The 16,695-nt window shown below is 43.2% G+C and overlaps 1 protein-coding gene across 3 annotated transcripts in view; it reads right to left on the bottom strand.

Annotated features, from left to right (window-relative positions):
- Positions 1–16,695, bottom strand: part of SMPD3 (sphingomyelin phosphodiesterase 3) — a 1,033,773-nt gene that overhangs the window by 447,996 nt on the left and 569,082 nt on the right. Inside the window, exon 1 of one of the 3 annotated variants that reach the window (XM_078669786.1) lies at positions 12,113–12,808. The exons of 1 other annotated variant lie outside the window; for it this stretch is intronic. The gene's annotated coding sequence lies outside the window, so the exon portion shown is untranslated. Of the gene's footprint in view, positions 1–12,112; positions 12,809–16,695 lie in introns of those variants that run through there. One more of the 3 variants, XM_078669785.1, reaches the window with a different exon arrangement.

Below are 16,695 nucleotides of genomic sequence, written 5' to 3'. Positions count from 1 at the left end.
GTTTGTCTCAAAAACATGACTGATATCCCGTCCCCTTTCTTACAAGTGCATTAGGATATAATGCACTTGTACGAAGGCAGACAGATGTACATTATGTTTGTGATGAAGCACCTGACCGCCAAACTCTAAATCAGGTTATTAAACAGACTCCAGCATTACTGGCTGCAGAGCCCTCAAACAATTTATATGTGCCGAAACCACAAGCTAGTGTGCCTAAGGAAGGCAAGGACAAGAAGTAATATAATCCACTGACCCAACGTCAGGGCTTAATTTGCCACTGTGGTTGTTGGTGGGGGGCAGTGGCACTTATGTTTGTGGACTGGCACTTACCAAGGGCAAGACATGGAAAAATAAAAAAAAGTGGAAAGATGGAGGAAGAGAAGGATGGAAAAAACTTCACAAAGGGAAAACAGGGTAGCCTGCAAGAGTGAGATAAAGGGGCAGGGAGTGCCCGTAGTGGATTAACCCGTTCGCTGCGGGTGTCGGCCAACGGCAGTCGTGAGCACTACCTCGGTAGTGCTGCACATGTCCGTTGGCCGACGCAGCCTCGCCCATTTATTAGAACGTTCTGCACTGGCGCGGAACGTTCGAAGCAGTTAAGGCGTTAATGAGGCATGAGGTGGATTCAAGACTACACAGCCTTGGAACTAGCAGCGTCCGCATTTAATTGCACCTGCTACATATTTCAGAGCAGAGCTTTGGGCACCAGCACTCATTCATTTACAAGTTAAGCACTGCCCAAAGTCAGTGATGTCATGAGCACATGAAGGAGCCAGCGCTGCATCACCCTTGCTCTCTTGCGACTTGTTTTACTGTGCAACTGACTAGTCAATCGTCTGTTGGGAAGGCTGCAACTGAAGGCCTGCACCAGTAGTTTTAGACTGCATTCGGGGGGTGACTTAACTGGTTTATTCACTTTCAACATTTGAGTGAATGCACTAATATCATGTGCAGAAGAAGTTTGTTTTTTAAAGTGTACTTTAAAACTGATTATTGGAATTCAAAACAAACTTTGTTAAACAGTTGGAGCCTCATTCTGTGTGCCCCTGTAATTCAAATGAGGTTGGTAACGGGAATTACATGATCCGCAGTAACTCTGCGGATTATCTGCATTTAAACCACACCCTTCAGCTGCTGAAAGGCACTCCAGACCTAGGTCCCAAGCCCACTCTAACTATATGCTGAAGTGTTGTTTTCAATGCGGCCTGTAGCTAGACTGCAACATTGCCACTTGTGTTCTGGATAACTTAGAAGAAAGAATCAAACTAATTTCTTCAAAATCTTTCTGCACAGGATTCAACGTTTTGTGGAAATGATGATATTCCTAACATAGCGTAGGTTGGAGTCACTGAATGCCACACTGACCACAGAGGCCGAAGTCCAGTAAAATCGGTACAACATTCTTTGGTGCACCAGGGGCATAGGTTACGATCTAGATTCTATAAGGCACACAACCTTGAAGAGGTAAGCTTAATTCCCTGCTCCAATTAAATGAAACTACCCCATCACTGTACTTGCCCAGGAGCAATTTATAGATGACAGATGCTGGACGCAGATTTTCAGCTACTATGCAGTTCCGCAGTGGGATGCATAGTAAAATATCTGAAAGTAACTTGCATCACCATATACTTGTAAGAAAGCTTATATTGCATGTTTAAATGTTCTAAATCTATTATATTTGTTCCCATCCACAGTTGCTCACAATTCCAAAGTAACACTTGGTTCAGAAGTTTCCAAGCGGGATCAGATCACGAGGATGCCAGTTACCAGCCTTCTCTTAGGATCCTCTTTTCAGATCTTGACCATAAATCATCATCACCAGAGACTCCACCAAACCTAGGTCGTTTTTTTTTTTAATAGAAAAGATGTCACTTAAAGGACTAGAATCTATACATCTTTTTGTTCTAATCTATTATTTTGAGGTTACTGCCAACGAGAAGATGCAAGCAGAATAAAGGCTGTGTGGTACTTTTTAAGTCACAAAAAGCCGAAACCTAACTGAGTTCTCCTAAAGAGCTCATAAGAGGAATCTTCAATGGTAACACCTACTCAAAAGTAGAAAGGGTAAGACACTAAATAAATACTACAATTTAAGGAGGATAACCATTGTAATAAATCTGAAGCTTGGAGATCCACATTTCTTGCAATAATAATTCACCTGATCCAATAGTGATGTAATCGTAGATTGCATTAATCAACAGATAAACCCATATATTGCAGCTTTTAAACATTTCGTCCCATGTGTAGGCGACTTCCTATTCCACGGTTCTTTACAACAAATAAATGTAACAGGCAAAACTTAAATTGTGTCCCAGTTTATTTCATGAGTGGGAAGATTCCCTTATTTATTGTATACATTTATAGTTGGACTCTCCAAACCATTTTCACTTTACTACTCAAATCTATAAAATACATTCACAAATTCCCACATTTCTTTTTATCTTGCAGCATAATATATTGCTTAATTATTTTTATGCTTTTATAAAGCGCCTCTCTGTGAAGACGATGTCACCTTGCTGTACAGTCCACCAAACTTGGAGTAACTATGCACCCCTTATCATGAAACATAAAGCAACTTTAGTAGACAAATAGAAAAACCGGATACCAATAACTTTCTTTCCAGGAAAGACGGTGGTGAACGATAGGTTCATATTAAGGTAATTTTAGATAGATGCACATTGTCATTCAAAGAGCTCTCAGAGCTTCTATTCTCACTTGCAACACGCACAGCTCTCCCAGTGTTAGACATTCACAGAGAACCTATAAGACAGATGTGTTCCAACCAGTATTGTTTGTAGCATTTGTATAGCACTTGATACTCTGATGAGGTCATGAAGCCCTCTGATTGTCTGGTTCTGTATTCTCTTTGTATCTAGCAATGCACTTCTACCCCACTGATGAGAGTGCTTTCACAATGCACTGCTACCAGTACACACACAAATGTGACAAGGAGGTGGGGGCAGCAACATGTAACTGGGATCGCACTAAGGGCCCTATTATGTAAAGGGTGCACTTTCCCTCTTTGCGCCCGGTGCACCTTAAAACAGATGCGCTGGCCATAAACAGGGAAAGTATGCCATCTTACATGGAATGCGCTGCCCCCCAGGAAGCCACAAACTTGCGCTGCCCTGGGGGCAGCATATTCATGTGAAAAATGGAGCAGCTGCTTTAATGCTGCTCCGTGTTTTCACAATGCAGGCGACAACCTGCCTGCACTTTGAAGGGAGAATAGAGATCCATAGGACCCCCTTTGCCCCCTTCAGAGGGCTGCTCCCAGTGGGCCCACTGACAGTGCACCTCCTGAGAGATTCTTTGCCTCTGCGCCCGCGTCTGTAATACAGCACGGGTGCAGAGGCAAAGGCATTCCCTGGTTTGCATGGGGCACACCCCCATGCAAATGAGGGACAGCCCCCTGAAGATAGCGCTTGTGCTTTATGTGCACCAGCGCTATTGGTATTACAGAAGGGGCTGCACAAGCGTCTGTGGCCCCATCTGTAATACCAAAGTGCACCGGGGCACGCAAAGCGGGCGCAAACACCCCTTTGTCCCCCCTGGGGCACCTTCTGTTATATGGCCCCAGATAGCACACAGGCGGCATCTTTACCTGATTTCTGTTCAGGTGAAGTTTATGGCTTCCCTGGATGCAGCCCTGTCAGCATGTCTATCCCTGGGCACACCTGAGCATTGGGACCCTGTGAGAAAAAGCTGGACTGGTGGGGGGTCAGCACAGGATCACTCCTGTGCTCCCAGCTAAGGACCATTAAAACGCCTTCACTCAGCCGCGAATGATGGTGGAGCACCAACACAGAACAAGGGGACGGAGAAGTCTGTCACCATAGCATCCTTCAGCTTGGCACCCAGAGGTAAGGCTACATTGTCTACCCACAGTACTCGAATGCAACTGCTGTGTCTCACTATCCACATTCCATGCTGCATCCTGCTTTTGTTACAAGCACTGGAATAATTCTTGTTGAATATATAGACTTTGATGCAACCTCGGTCCAGCATTTCTTTTCGAGATCCTAATAAAAGGTTTCTTTTTTACGGTGGTTTCTTTGCTACCTAAGAAAGGTTACCAGGGTTCCTGGAAGGCTGTTACAGTATGGATCCCATTAGCTCCCACAGTATCGTTAAGTGGCAGAAGGTATTTTATAACTTGAGCAGCGTTCTATCACTTCCGTCAGCATTCAAAGTGCACCGCTAATGGATGGCTTTCCCCATTTGCCCTGATGCAGCATTCTCTGCACTAGGTAATAAACATTTGATCTACTACAGACATGATTCACAGGAAAATAGAAAGAGAATAGGATAGAAATTCAAGTTTTTACTAACCATTAATTCAAACTTTTTTATTTAGTCTTCAGGAGGTCCTCCTAGGGTTGTTATTTTGTTTGTTTAAACCAGATAGCTCTCCGTAGTTCTGAAAGTTACATTATTGTGCAGTACTGCATTCACTGGTATGTGCCACTGGTATATGAATCATTGGGATTACGCAGTACAATGATGTGGATCTGGTCTCAGGACTGCTGTATACATTACTTGAGGAGTATTACCGATACTTTACCACCCCATCAAGTACAATACTCTATAGACAATCTTACATGCTTCTGTCCCCTTTTCCAAATTGTTTCCCACCTAACAGGACTTTGTTCACACTTAAGATTTTGGGACATGTGACACTGGCTCAGTTTCCTCAATTGAAATAATATTGATTGGGAAAGCATCATATTTAAATAACTCAATGGATTACCAAATAAGGACCACTGGCATCAATGATCATTTACTGCAGGCGCCTAAAATGTGTTTAGCTTTCCCACTTCCAGATACAGAAAGGCCTTAGCTCGAATGCAGAACATCTGAAAAGCCCTAGACCAGACCCAGGAGCACCAGCTCAAAATATAGTAACCAGGGGTGTAGCTTGGTCAGTAAGATTGGAGCGAGTGAGCTTTAGATTATCCAACTATCAGGCTGGCATATAATGATTCAATACATTATACGACAAGCAGGGTGCATTTGAGAAGCCTATGGGGCAGTGGAAAGGGAGAGGAACGTGGATTGGCAGGAGTAATAAGAGTGAAAACACAATGGTTTGTGAAATAGCCAATATTTTTGAGGACTGTCAAACCAGAGAGAGGGGGAGTGTGTGTGCATTTTTGTCTGTGTTTATGTAAAAGGTATTGGCGAAATTCGGCTGACATCTCACGATACCCGACTGAAAGCACCTATACCCACATATTTATCATAAAATACATTTATTATGGGTGTGTAACAACCCAAACACCCCCCTGATAGTAACAAACATAAACATAAACATTACAGCCAGGGGCCTTCACCACGGTCAAGTAAGTGATGCCTACAGTTCTCAATTGAACATCAACAATTGACCCCCAAAACTCAACATTTAACAGTCAACAATCAACATTTAACATACAACATTTAACACTACACTACACTTAACATTTAAGGAAAACTCAACATTAGATTTGTAAAAATAAAATAATTGAATGCATTCTTTGCAGAATTACATTTTTCTGTTTTCAAGTCGGTTTTTCTGATTTTTGAGAATTTTCTGCTGTGAATGTTACTAAAGAAAGTCAGAGAAAGGGGTAATATTCGCACCACCAAAGAGCCCCTTACTTTTATTTGCAAGTCAAGGAAAACCCAGATGAAAAAACGTCAACTGCAGTCATATACAAAAATTGACTGCACCAAATATGTCTCTGTGTTTGAGCGATACATTTTTGCAGGGCACAAGTCCTAAAAAAAGAAGAGGGGATGCTGACGTCACGGCAGGAAGTGACGTCACGAAAGGTGGCTTGCACCATCAGACTCATTGGCTCGTCTCGCTCACCCCTTAGATGCGATTGCATCAGAGAAGCCAGCGCGTGAGCAGCGTTCTGAATGAGCGCCGATCTCGCCCTAGAGAGGCCAAACAGTGAATGTGTGGCTCCATTTGCTCCGGTTATCGAGCTCCCGGTAAATTAAGTGAGGGTGGGGCGCCGTCCATCCGCGTGGTACCCCTACTCGAGCTCTGCATTTTTGCTGCCTCATATGGAAGCACTTACAAATCAGGTTAAAATCGAAGGAGCGCAGCTTGATTAACATTTCCTGCTGAAATGGAAATGTCAAAATTTTCTGTTCTGACATAGCCATGTTTTCCATCCTCTGAATATCAACCGTGAGTATATTATCACTATCTTTTGGTGAATGTTTAAATATGTTTCCAATAGTTCAATATGACTAAATTGAGAGTATAATTCACTTTCACGTTAATATCGACTTAATAATTTTGGAGTGTGTAATATCGGTTTCCTATTTTTATTATTTCTCTTCAGTATTTTCAGATTATTCATTTCATTGCAATACCCTTTCTGTCACAGATCTTTGCACCTAAAGACATGGCCTTCCTCTTACAGGTTGCTGCCTTCTGCCTTCAAAAAAATCAAGCAAGAATACACTAACAGAAAGAACCAAATGACTTGTAAGTGTAGTTTACCACTGTTTTTTATTTGTTAACTCTTCCCTGACTGGCCATTGGGTGCTGCCATAATTATACATTGACCTCACAAGCCTGCTGCTTGTTTCAAGTGGGATGAAAACAGGGATCATTGTCTAGAGGTATCAGAGCATCATGGGGATATTTTCTGTCTTCCAAATGACATCAACACAGCCAACCTGGTTAACCCGTTCTTAGGGCTACCACAAGCCACTAATAAAACCACGTTCCATTATGCATTTACCATAGTATCCTTGGACTTCAATTTGATTTGTTTACGTGTTGTGAACTCGGGCAGCAACTCCCAGAATGCATGAGCCTCTTAAATGAAGACCTGGGACTGAAAGCAGAGCGCTCCCAGTGATTTGAATCTATTTGGTAAAATGTATTCTATTTTTAGGTCTCCCAAGCTGTCCGTTTGAGAGACTTTTGTGAATTTACAATGGGCTTTCATCCAGCTACTGATTAACACTGGTTGGCTATATCTGGTCAACCTCGTTTGCTTGATACTTATTTATTTGAGGACTTAGCTTCCTCTTGTGTTTGTCATCTTGCAGGAGCACCTCCTCTTTACAATCCTTTTGATTGGATTACTTGTATTCTTCCACTAGTCACATGTAGGGAATACATTTTTAATTCAGGTTTCCAGAAAAATGCATGTATTTTTTAGCACTATCCCTGTGTGCTACCTCAAATAGTGATCCCACATTAGCCAGTAGCAGTGTTTGGCCCCCTACAGCGTATTTGTGAAAGCAGAGCAACAGAGGGGCAGATTTACGTTTCCTAGCCCATCCCTGCAAATCAGCAGGGATGCGCCAGGAAAGATGCGTGACGCAAGTTTACCCTTGCGCCACCACAGATGCACCACATTTACAATGTGGCGCATCATGGCGCAAGGATAAACAGATGTGTGTCGCATTCGACGGCGCAAGGTTGGCGCAGTACTAGAGTTGTGTCGCGGGCGCGACGCAACTCCAGCACTGTTCCAACCTGGCCTATCCTCAACATGGTGCGTCACACCTTATGCCTGCTTCAAGCAGGCGCAAGATTTTGACGCAGCGGCGTCAGAAAAGTGACTGAGTGAAATCTTGTAGATTTCACTCAGACACTTTTCCGAGGCGTTCCTGCGGTGGAACGACCCCCCCCCTGCGCCAGAACACCCACATGAAACCTGACGCAGGTTTCATGTGGCTCAGGGCTTTACAACATGACGCATCTCCCTAGATTCATCACGTTGTAAATAGGGCACAACGTGGCGCATGGTCTTTGCTGCAACTGCGTCACAGAAGTGACGCAACGGCAGCGCAAATGTGGCGCACTAGGTTCGTAAATCTGCCCCAGAGTGTTTTGCTGGAGTATGACTGAAGAACACACTTTAAGAGTTATTTTTGTTTTATCTCCTGCCTTTCACGTATAACGGAAGGGTTAGCTGCCTCATTTGCTCAGAAGGCATCTGAGGCATAAGGAGTACCTTAAAGAACACTTCTCTGGGGGGCACATAAATCTGCTCCATGGGGTGCTACAGACGACCATAATACTGAATCCTGTGTAAAGCAAATTAGGCCTTGGCAAGTGTTTGCATTTAGCGCAAGACACGTACTTATCCTTCATAAATTCTGCTCAAAGTTTCCTGAGTGAAAAGTGTTTGGAAAATTAACTGTGCCATTTATAAAGATTGAAAACACTTAATTCGATGTACAGTTTTGAGATACCATAAGATATGTGATGCTTTTCATCCAGCATTTTGAAATGCTTTTGGCTTTATGTTTTTTTAAACAATACAGGCAAGCACTGGCAAAGCCAACAATTTGACACTTACATTATAAAGGTTCAACCTATTAGATTTGCCAATGCTTGTTTCCTGTGTCACAATGTGTGAAACTTGCTGTAGTGAACAGTGACAGGTCCACACCAGAGCTCTTTGTAGTTCTTCTTGCCTTTCCACACTTGTGACCAAAGCAGCTGGCACCGGGATCCTCCCTCTAGCTGTGCCTGCTTATAATAGCGTCTCTCTGTGCACTTTCTGGTGAGTCACCTCTCATCCAATGACAAAGTACTCTGTCCAGGCCAGCTTGGACAGCTCAAAGCTGCTTTTATTAATACCACTTTATTAGTTAATTGATGATGTTCATTTTCATTGTCTTGCACATTTACAATCATATTAGTCATATTCCAGTGAAGTCGGGCAGAGAAGGCAGAAATCGACTCTCTGTAAATCCAGTTGTCGCTGTTCATCTGTAAACATTTTTGTGACATATATTTGTTATCATTTTTAGTAATTCAATTTGTATATTTCCAACGGTACAACCTAGGAGCTGCTACTCAACAATTTGCCAAATGTAAGATTTAGAGTTTGGTGAGAATGGAGAATCTGAAGACCCATTAGTGGAATTTCCTCCACTGTTGAGACAGTATGGTGCAGGAAATTACACCGATTGGTGTTTCATCAGGTTTAGTACTCCATCCAGAAATCAGAGGATTTCCCATTACCACCCAGGAGGAATAATGGAACCCTGTGCCAGAGTTTTGTGTGAACTGGGAAACTTAAGAGAGAATAAACAGTGAGACAGGCAAATGCTGCTAATTCCACCTATTATAGGTCTCGGGCCTACTTTCCGCCTGTTAAAAGAAGTCTCAAGAGCCTTCTTGGTCTTCTGTATTCTGCATGCAACTGCACTCCATTAAGTGTGGGAGGTCACAGACCACCTGCCTCCACATTCAGCCTGAGCAGCAAGCAGCTATTGCTCTGCATGCGTAACATGCTCCTCGCTAACGCTAATGCATAATGGAAGACAAGAATGGAAACGTGGTTTTATTAGTGGCTTGTGGTAGCCCTAAGAGATTGCAAGAAGTTAACTTTTTGACATCTGACCTAAAGAGATGTGAAACTGAAACCCATCTCCACTAAAAGAGTAAAGGGATATCCATTTAGGAGGTAACTCTCGCTTTTACTGAGGGCGGACTAACTATTGACAGAAAACCCAGAATCTAGAGTTGTTGCATAACTATGTCATTGAAACTGTGCACCTTTAGGCTTCTGTCCACCATCTTCCCATTGCTGTTATCCACTCTTTCTTCTTAGCATTCTGTTATCATTTGCATCCCGCGGAAAGGAGTTTCCTCCCTAAAGGCTAATTTGGTTGCCAGTTTGACTATTTTTTTTCCTGCTAGGTGGGGTGTTTAAGGCCTCTAGCCCTGCGAACTACCATCACTAATTACTTAAGACTTATTTCATTTTCTATGTGTACTACCTCGGCACATGAACAGGACTAACTTTGCGTGCGGGTATGCGATTCCAGGGAAAAAATTGGTCAAGCGACTCTCTTTACACTTGGAATCTACAGTGATTATAATGGTTAACCCACTATTTTCTCGGCTCCAAGATAAAAAACGATATTTTACTGCATATGGAAGAACTGGGTTGTTTATTGTCTCCGAGTACATTTTATGTTCTTGGTATAGTAGGAAGGCCAGGTTGTGGTTTTCTCTTCACCTATTAATTTGACTGTGAACTTTCCTGTCGCCTGCACTAAGAAACTGAGCAGTCACTCTTCGGCCAATATTTTGTATTTTTACAACAAAAGAATTAACACCCGCTGCATGTGTAGCAAAAGTACTCTCCGCTTGAAAATCCACACCCTCCAGCTCCTTGCAGCCCAAACGGATTTCACCATAGTATTAAGAGGCAAAAAAAGTCAGATTTACGTACATAAATGAATGCGTAAAAGTATCATTCATGCATCCTTAAGCCTATTGCCAAAGAGATAATAGGAGTTATAGCTTTCAAACTACTGCTCATGGGAGACTGATTTTGGAGTGCTAGGAGACATGTCTTTCTTGCTGTAAACAATAATGTTCTGTATGTTTGACAGGCCTTGTATATGCAGGCAGTTGTTTTACTTGTCCAAGGACTTTAACTTCTCAATGGTCGAATGGTCTGGGGTGGGTGATCATCTGCTTGGGTCCTCGTTTCGACTCACACACCCTATGCGATCCATTGCAGCTAATCGATCCTCACTGGCTACGCAATGCATGTGAGCCAATACCTGTCTGTTCCAATCATAGTGCCGGAACTGATCAGACACGTACACGTGTCCCTGTCAGCCTGGGCTCTGCTACAGCAAACCAGGCTAGGAGTAGTTTGACAATTTATATTTGATCAGCTGTGCAGTCCTCCCAAGTACCCCACTTTTGTGTGACAAGCTCTCTAGCACATGAAGCAATGCAGATAAGACATCAGAATGCGTTCATTCAACTTATGACGGTAGGCAGGGCTTTATGTCGACTCCTTTCTGTTAAATATGTCAAAAAGAGGTGTAAATATTTGGAAACATTAACCTCTGCTTCTCACAGAGATCCACCAGTGGTTATGTCACACATCCTAGGCCATAAAGTAAAACATAGAACTTTCTGATCTGCTTTAATACCTCATGTCCCATAGTTACCATTGAAACCTTAGCATCTCATTCATTTATAATTATATTTCCAACGACAGATATACCAATAGTCTCAGGTTGTGTTTCCATTGTTACAGTATAAGCTTGCCGCAGTCATGTGTCGACGATCACCCAACATAGTCTATATACAGTTTCATGTTCTAGTTAAACATTTGCACAGAGCAAACCAATTTCTGACTTAGTTTTACACTTCTTAAATAAATTAAACAAAATACAAAGTGAAGCTCGATTGTCCATCTCTAAAAGAACATGATTTTTGATAGTGCGAATGCCAGTGGTTGTATACTTGGGGTATAGCCAGCATGGCAGGAGAAAAGGTGAAAACTATGTAAAATATCTTGCCAGTTTTGGGGGCACAGAATGATCAGGCATTACACGGGCACAGGCAAGATGACTTGGGGGCAAATGATGCTTTAGTAAGCACAGTGCAAAGAGTTTCATATTGAGCTTTCAATTGTGGAATCTGGTGGCAGGCAGGTTTTGGACTAGGGTGAGAAAACAAACCAATAAGGAATGTATTTATCCTTGTGTGCACTATGGCTGAAAACACTGATTTAGTAATAGTCTTTTTTATATAAACCTTTTTTGAATACTATTTGATTCAATGTATTCACAAATTTAGGAATACTGTGTCGTAATACACAATTGAACAACATGTTTGCAAAAATATCTGGGACTACCTCTCATACAACTGTTTCTCTCCCACTAACACATGTCCCTAGCGGTTTGCTGATGTGCTGCATTTGGTTGTTCGGTGGCACCAGGATTATTAGAAGCCCAATATTTTTGGTGAGCTGAAGCCACTGCCCAGCACCCCCAGTAGGAAAAATGCTCAAACCCCACTGCCTGTGCATCCTCTACCGGGACGTTTTCCAGCATTTCCCCATCACTACCCTAACCCAGACCTATGTCCTGCAGTCTGCGAGGACAGATACAACTCTCACAAATACTTCAAGTAAAAAAAACACTCCGAGAGAACCAAATACCTCACTAGACACGGTGGAGCACAGGAAAATTGCAGTTTCCTTTGGTTAGCTTTTGGCCAGAAATGCTCCTGCAACACCACACACACCAGCAAATAAAGAGGTTTGAAAGAAGCGGCAGGACGCAGGAAGACATTGTGGCAGGTTGAAAACAATGTTGCATTATACAGGTTTACCTTAAAAGCTGGCGCTCGTGAGCAGCAAAGCATCTCCACAGTGTGTGCTGAAGTGAGGTCGGATCCTTACTCACCAGAACCTCGGACGCCCGCGGGCCGCGCATCCCACCTGGCAGGGCAGCACAGCTGCATGCGCAGAGGGGGAGTCTCAGTCAGCTAGAGAAGGAAAAACCCTCTGAAAACCACGACACGCAGTCCGTTCCTTCCAGGAATCCGCCCAGGTGCCTGGTCACGGGAGCGGTGAAGCAGGTACAAACCCCCCGGAGCCGTCCCTGGAGAGAAGGAACACCCTGCCGTGCGCATGGGTCCAGGCGCGCTGCCCTCAGCCAGACACGACCGCGCAACAGGAATGCAAGTGCGTCTGCCAGGCTGCGAAGGAATCAATGCCATGGCTGGGAAATATTCAGCAGGACTGGTGAGAGGGGGAGGGGCGCGGTAATCTGCTCTGGCTTCCCCATCGCTCCTTCCAACAGCAGTTCAGCTTCGCCCGCAGAAATGTCACCTGCAGTCCCTGCTCAGCCGGACATGTACACCAGCTCGAACATACCCATGAGGATTTGCTAAGTTTTGGAGAAAAGCTGCACAACAACCAAAGTTGCTGTGATGGGTTGCATCAAATTGGTAGAGGAAGACAGCGCCGTATCCAATAAAATATAGCACTGTTTTCCTCTCCCCAGCACTGGCACTCTTCAGGTTGCCATCCGCCAACCCACACACCTTTGTACCGCAGTGCAAAGGTGTTTGCGTTCTGTCACGTGTAGGCTTTGTACTGGAAGTGGAGTCTTCCACTAAAAGAAATGTTATACTTTTACTACTTTGTACGTGCGCTGTACCCTGCAACACACAAGCAATATTGGAAAAATGTTGGGGTGATAAAAAGTTGCTCCACTAATTTGAATCTGTCAAGCAAGCATACGTTTTGGTGGAAATCCATGTCTATAAATGTTTGTACTTAGGGATTTGCATCAAGACCCATGGGTAGTTGCAATGGAATTCCCATGTACCACCATGGTATGCCCCATTGACGCAAAGTAGTGCTATACGCTACTCTGCATTACTGTAGGCAACGTCCAGTGCAAATCATGATTTGCATTGGAAAGGAAATGTCATAACACTCTGTGCTGAGTTTGCCTCACTTTTGTCATGCAAACCCAGCACAAAATATAAGTAGATCTGGGACTCTGTGTTTATGAAGTGGGACTATAGGTGTCTGAGCACTTACAATTTTAACATATAGTGGATCGCACGACCCAAAAGGAAGGATCTTTTTGACCAACACCAGGTACAGTAATTGTCAAAGAAGGAAACAACCTCACCAGTTTACATTTTCTAATTAAAGAATACAAAATAAAAGCATCAAAGCTCCAAATCTGGTCATATTTGAAGTAGTGCCTCTAAACACAATACGTCTACTGAAGCTTGTTGTAGAAGATTATCATGATGAGCTTCTTCAGGCCCTTGTCCTGATGCTGAAATGTTTCTGGAAAAAGCCCTCCTAACTCTTTCAAAAATCATAACTGAAGGGAATTGAAACACAGAGAAATAAAAGGATTTTCCAAAAAGCACAGAGTTTGTAAAATATGGTACTCAGGAATATAATCCAAATAGCCAAGTACCATGGTGAACAGCCTATCCCTTGTTTCCACCCCTGGATTTGTGTGGTGAAGTACACTCCTGAATGTTCCCAGGCTTAGCCTGCAACCCAAGTTGCCTCTGTGCAGATTTCCAATTGAATTGGAATTGATTTTGGTGCTCAAACTGCAATATAACTGGGCAAAAGAGCCGGATTTGTTAGACGTTGAGTTCCCTGTAAAGGGAAGTGGGTTGGAGCTTGATTCTAATTTAGTTACCTTCCTTCCGAATGCGCATCTTTGCACAGTCTCCCCCTTAGCGTCTTTATAATGAAATTAATGGTTTGAGCCACCCAACTCAAAGATGTTCTCATTTATACTAATTTCCACCAACTGTTTAAAATATAACTTTCTTGGTCCTTACAAATAAACTATAAGAAAATGCCTCTTTTTGGCACAATCACCCCCCTTTTTAGGTCTCACCTAGACATCGCGCATGCGCTGCATAGGATTAGACCTTTTGAAATCGATTCAGCTTTGCAGGCAAAAACGTGCACACATTGCATTGCTTTGAATGGCAATGCGTGCACGTTTGACGTTTGGTTCCTGCTCGCTCCTGCAAGGGAAACAGGTGCAGGCCCCCTCCTCTCTCCACTCCCCCTGCTGCCTCCTCCTCTCCTCGTCAAACTATTTTTTTTTTACAATTCAGCGCGAGGTGCGCGCGCTTGTTCTTTAAATGATGTTGCTAGGTTTTTGTCTCGGTGCACTGGGACCCTGCTAACCCGGCCCTAGTGCATGTGTTCTCACTCCTAAACATGTCAAATTTGACAATGCTCCTGATTGGCCCATTTAACTTACGTATAAGTCCCTAGTATATGATACAAAGTGTACCCAAAGCCTTTAAGTTGAATATCAAAAGTAGACTGCAGCAGATATTATGCCACGACAAAAGCGACAATACAAAACATGACTGCAGGCCTGCCACAAACCTTTTTGACAGCCCTAAACCTACCCTTGAAATATTTATATGTCAGTCATCCCTAAGTTAGCCTTAAGTGCCTATAAGGCATGGTGCATGGTATTTAAGAGTATGACACGTAAAAGCATAACATAAAACACGTCCTTACAGTGAGAAGGCCTAAAAAGCTATTTTCACTGTAGCAGTGTTAGCTGTTCCATAGGAAAGAATTGGGAGTTACTGTTAAAATGAAATATTATTATCTCCACCTAAGGACCAGGTAAAGAGTTTCTTTTTGGAATTTTAAAAATACTTCTTACAAATCCAATTCATTGGCAAAGTCCGATTTGAAACAAATATTTTGTAAAAGGTACTTTTAAAAAGTGACCTTTAGCCTGCTTAAATCCTCTAGAAGCTCATTTGCCTGAGCTTCCAACTTTCCCCCAGAAGCTGAATGCCATTGACTAGGTGTAACGTTACTCCCAGAGCTGATACAAAATGCTTGTATTTGGGGGAGTGTCCTGTTCCTCTAAAAGGGTCACCATCTGGGCAGTGCCAGAAACGTAATTAGCTTCAACAGGGCATGCCTTGTCACAGGCACATGTAGCTCACACCTGGGCTTATCCCCTCTATTGGCATCTAACCTGCCAGGCACCAATCCCAGTGGAAGAGAAGCTGAGGATGGAAAGGTCCTGTTATCTTGGTTTTATTTATAGAGGGGCACAGTAGGTTTGTGTGCAATTGGGTACTCAGTAACGGCTGCACAAGTTAGTAGGACTGCTACTGGGGACTTTTTCTGTATTAGTGAGGAAGGGGTCAGGAGCCACACCCACAGACAGGCTAGTGCCAGACATAAAAGTGGCACCCTTGTGACTTCTTTAGAACTCCTCTGGACCTGTGGAAAACAAAGGACGGCACCTGCAGCTGTGACCTGTGAGAAGGGGACTCCTCGGGTCAGTTGGCAGACCTAATTTTAAGCTTCAGGATCACAAAAACTGCAAGAAGCCATTTTCTGGCAGAGCCCATCTGACCAGCTACAAATGAGCCTCTCCTGGACCCTGCTGATGGTTTCTACTGGAGTGAATCCTAACCTCTAAGTGGTGTCCCTAATGTTCTGGGGGCCTTAGATACATGGAAGAGACTACTCCTCTTGTCAAACCCTAAAACCTAGTATTCAGAAACTTTTTCAAAGATTTATGCTTTGGGAACTGACAGAAGACCAGGACCAACTTGCCAAGCCGTTCCAACAAAGGTGCATTGCCAATGGGCCCAACTTGGCTTCTGCTCCAGCTATGTTTTTCTACTTAACAGTAAATTCAATTCAGAAGCCCAGACCAGCATCCAACAACATCAAACCCTCTCCAGCTACAGCCGGCAACCTTGCTCAGCTGAAGGAATCTGACTTCTATCAAAGAGACTGAGTCTGAAAGTAGAAATCTTCACTAAACCCGATGCTAAGCAATATCCAATCGACATTGATGGCATCCTGGGTGAAAACTCTTGACCTTTCCTGCTTTGACCTTTTTCTGCCTTCGTCGATGGCTCCACAGAGACCTCATTCTTCACCAATCTGTCATAACTGACCAAGACTTTGGATCCAGCCTGCTACCGTGCCCTAATGATGTTCTACCTTCTCAGAAAACGTATAAGACAGAAGGTAACTCTGACCAAGACCAACCTAGGACTCATATCCGACCCGTGCTCAGTCAGCCTTAAACCATACCGTTGTCCTGGTCTCGAACAACTGGCAGTTGGTATTATGTGTTTTTTTGTGCTAAAATGTAATTCAAACTTTCAAAATTCACATCTACAGTCCCCTTATTGGATTTTTGTCATTTTGGCATAATTTTGTTCAATAAAATATTCCCTATTTTTATAAATTGGAGTGGAATTTCTATTGCATTTTGTTTTTGTCTCTTTAACTGTTTTGGTACTTCTAATGGCTTATACTGTTTCTTAAGTTCAGTTTGTCTCCTTAGTGCCATAGCTGACAGGGGTTGAGCTCAGGTTTAAATTACTGAAACCTTTATTGGACCTAACAAGAATAGTGATAC

The sequence above is a fragment of the Lissotriton helveticus genome, chromosome 12 (genome assembly GCF_964261635.1).
Source record: "Lissotriton helveticus chromosome 12, aLisHel1.1, whole genome shotgun sequence".
Lineage (NCBI taxonomy): Eukaryota > Metazoa > Chordata > Amphibia > Caudata > Salamandridae > Lissotriton > Lissotriton helveticus.
This window is presented reverse-complemented; position numbering and strand designations above follow the sequence as displayed.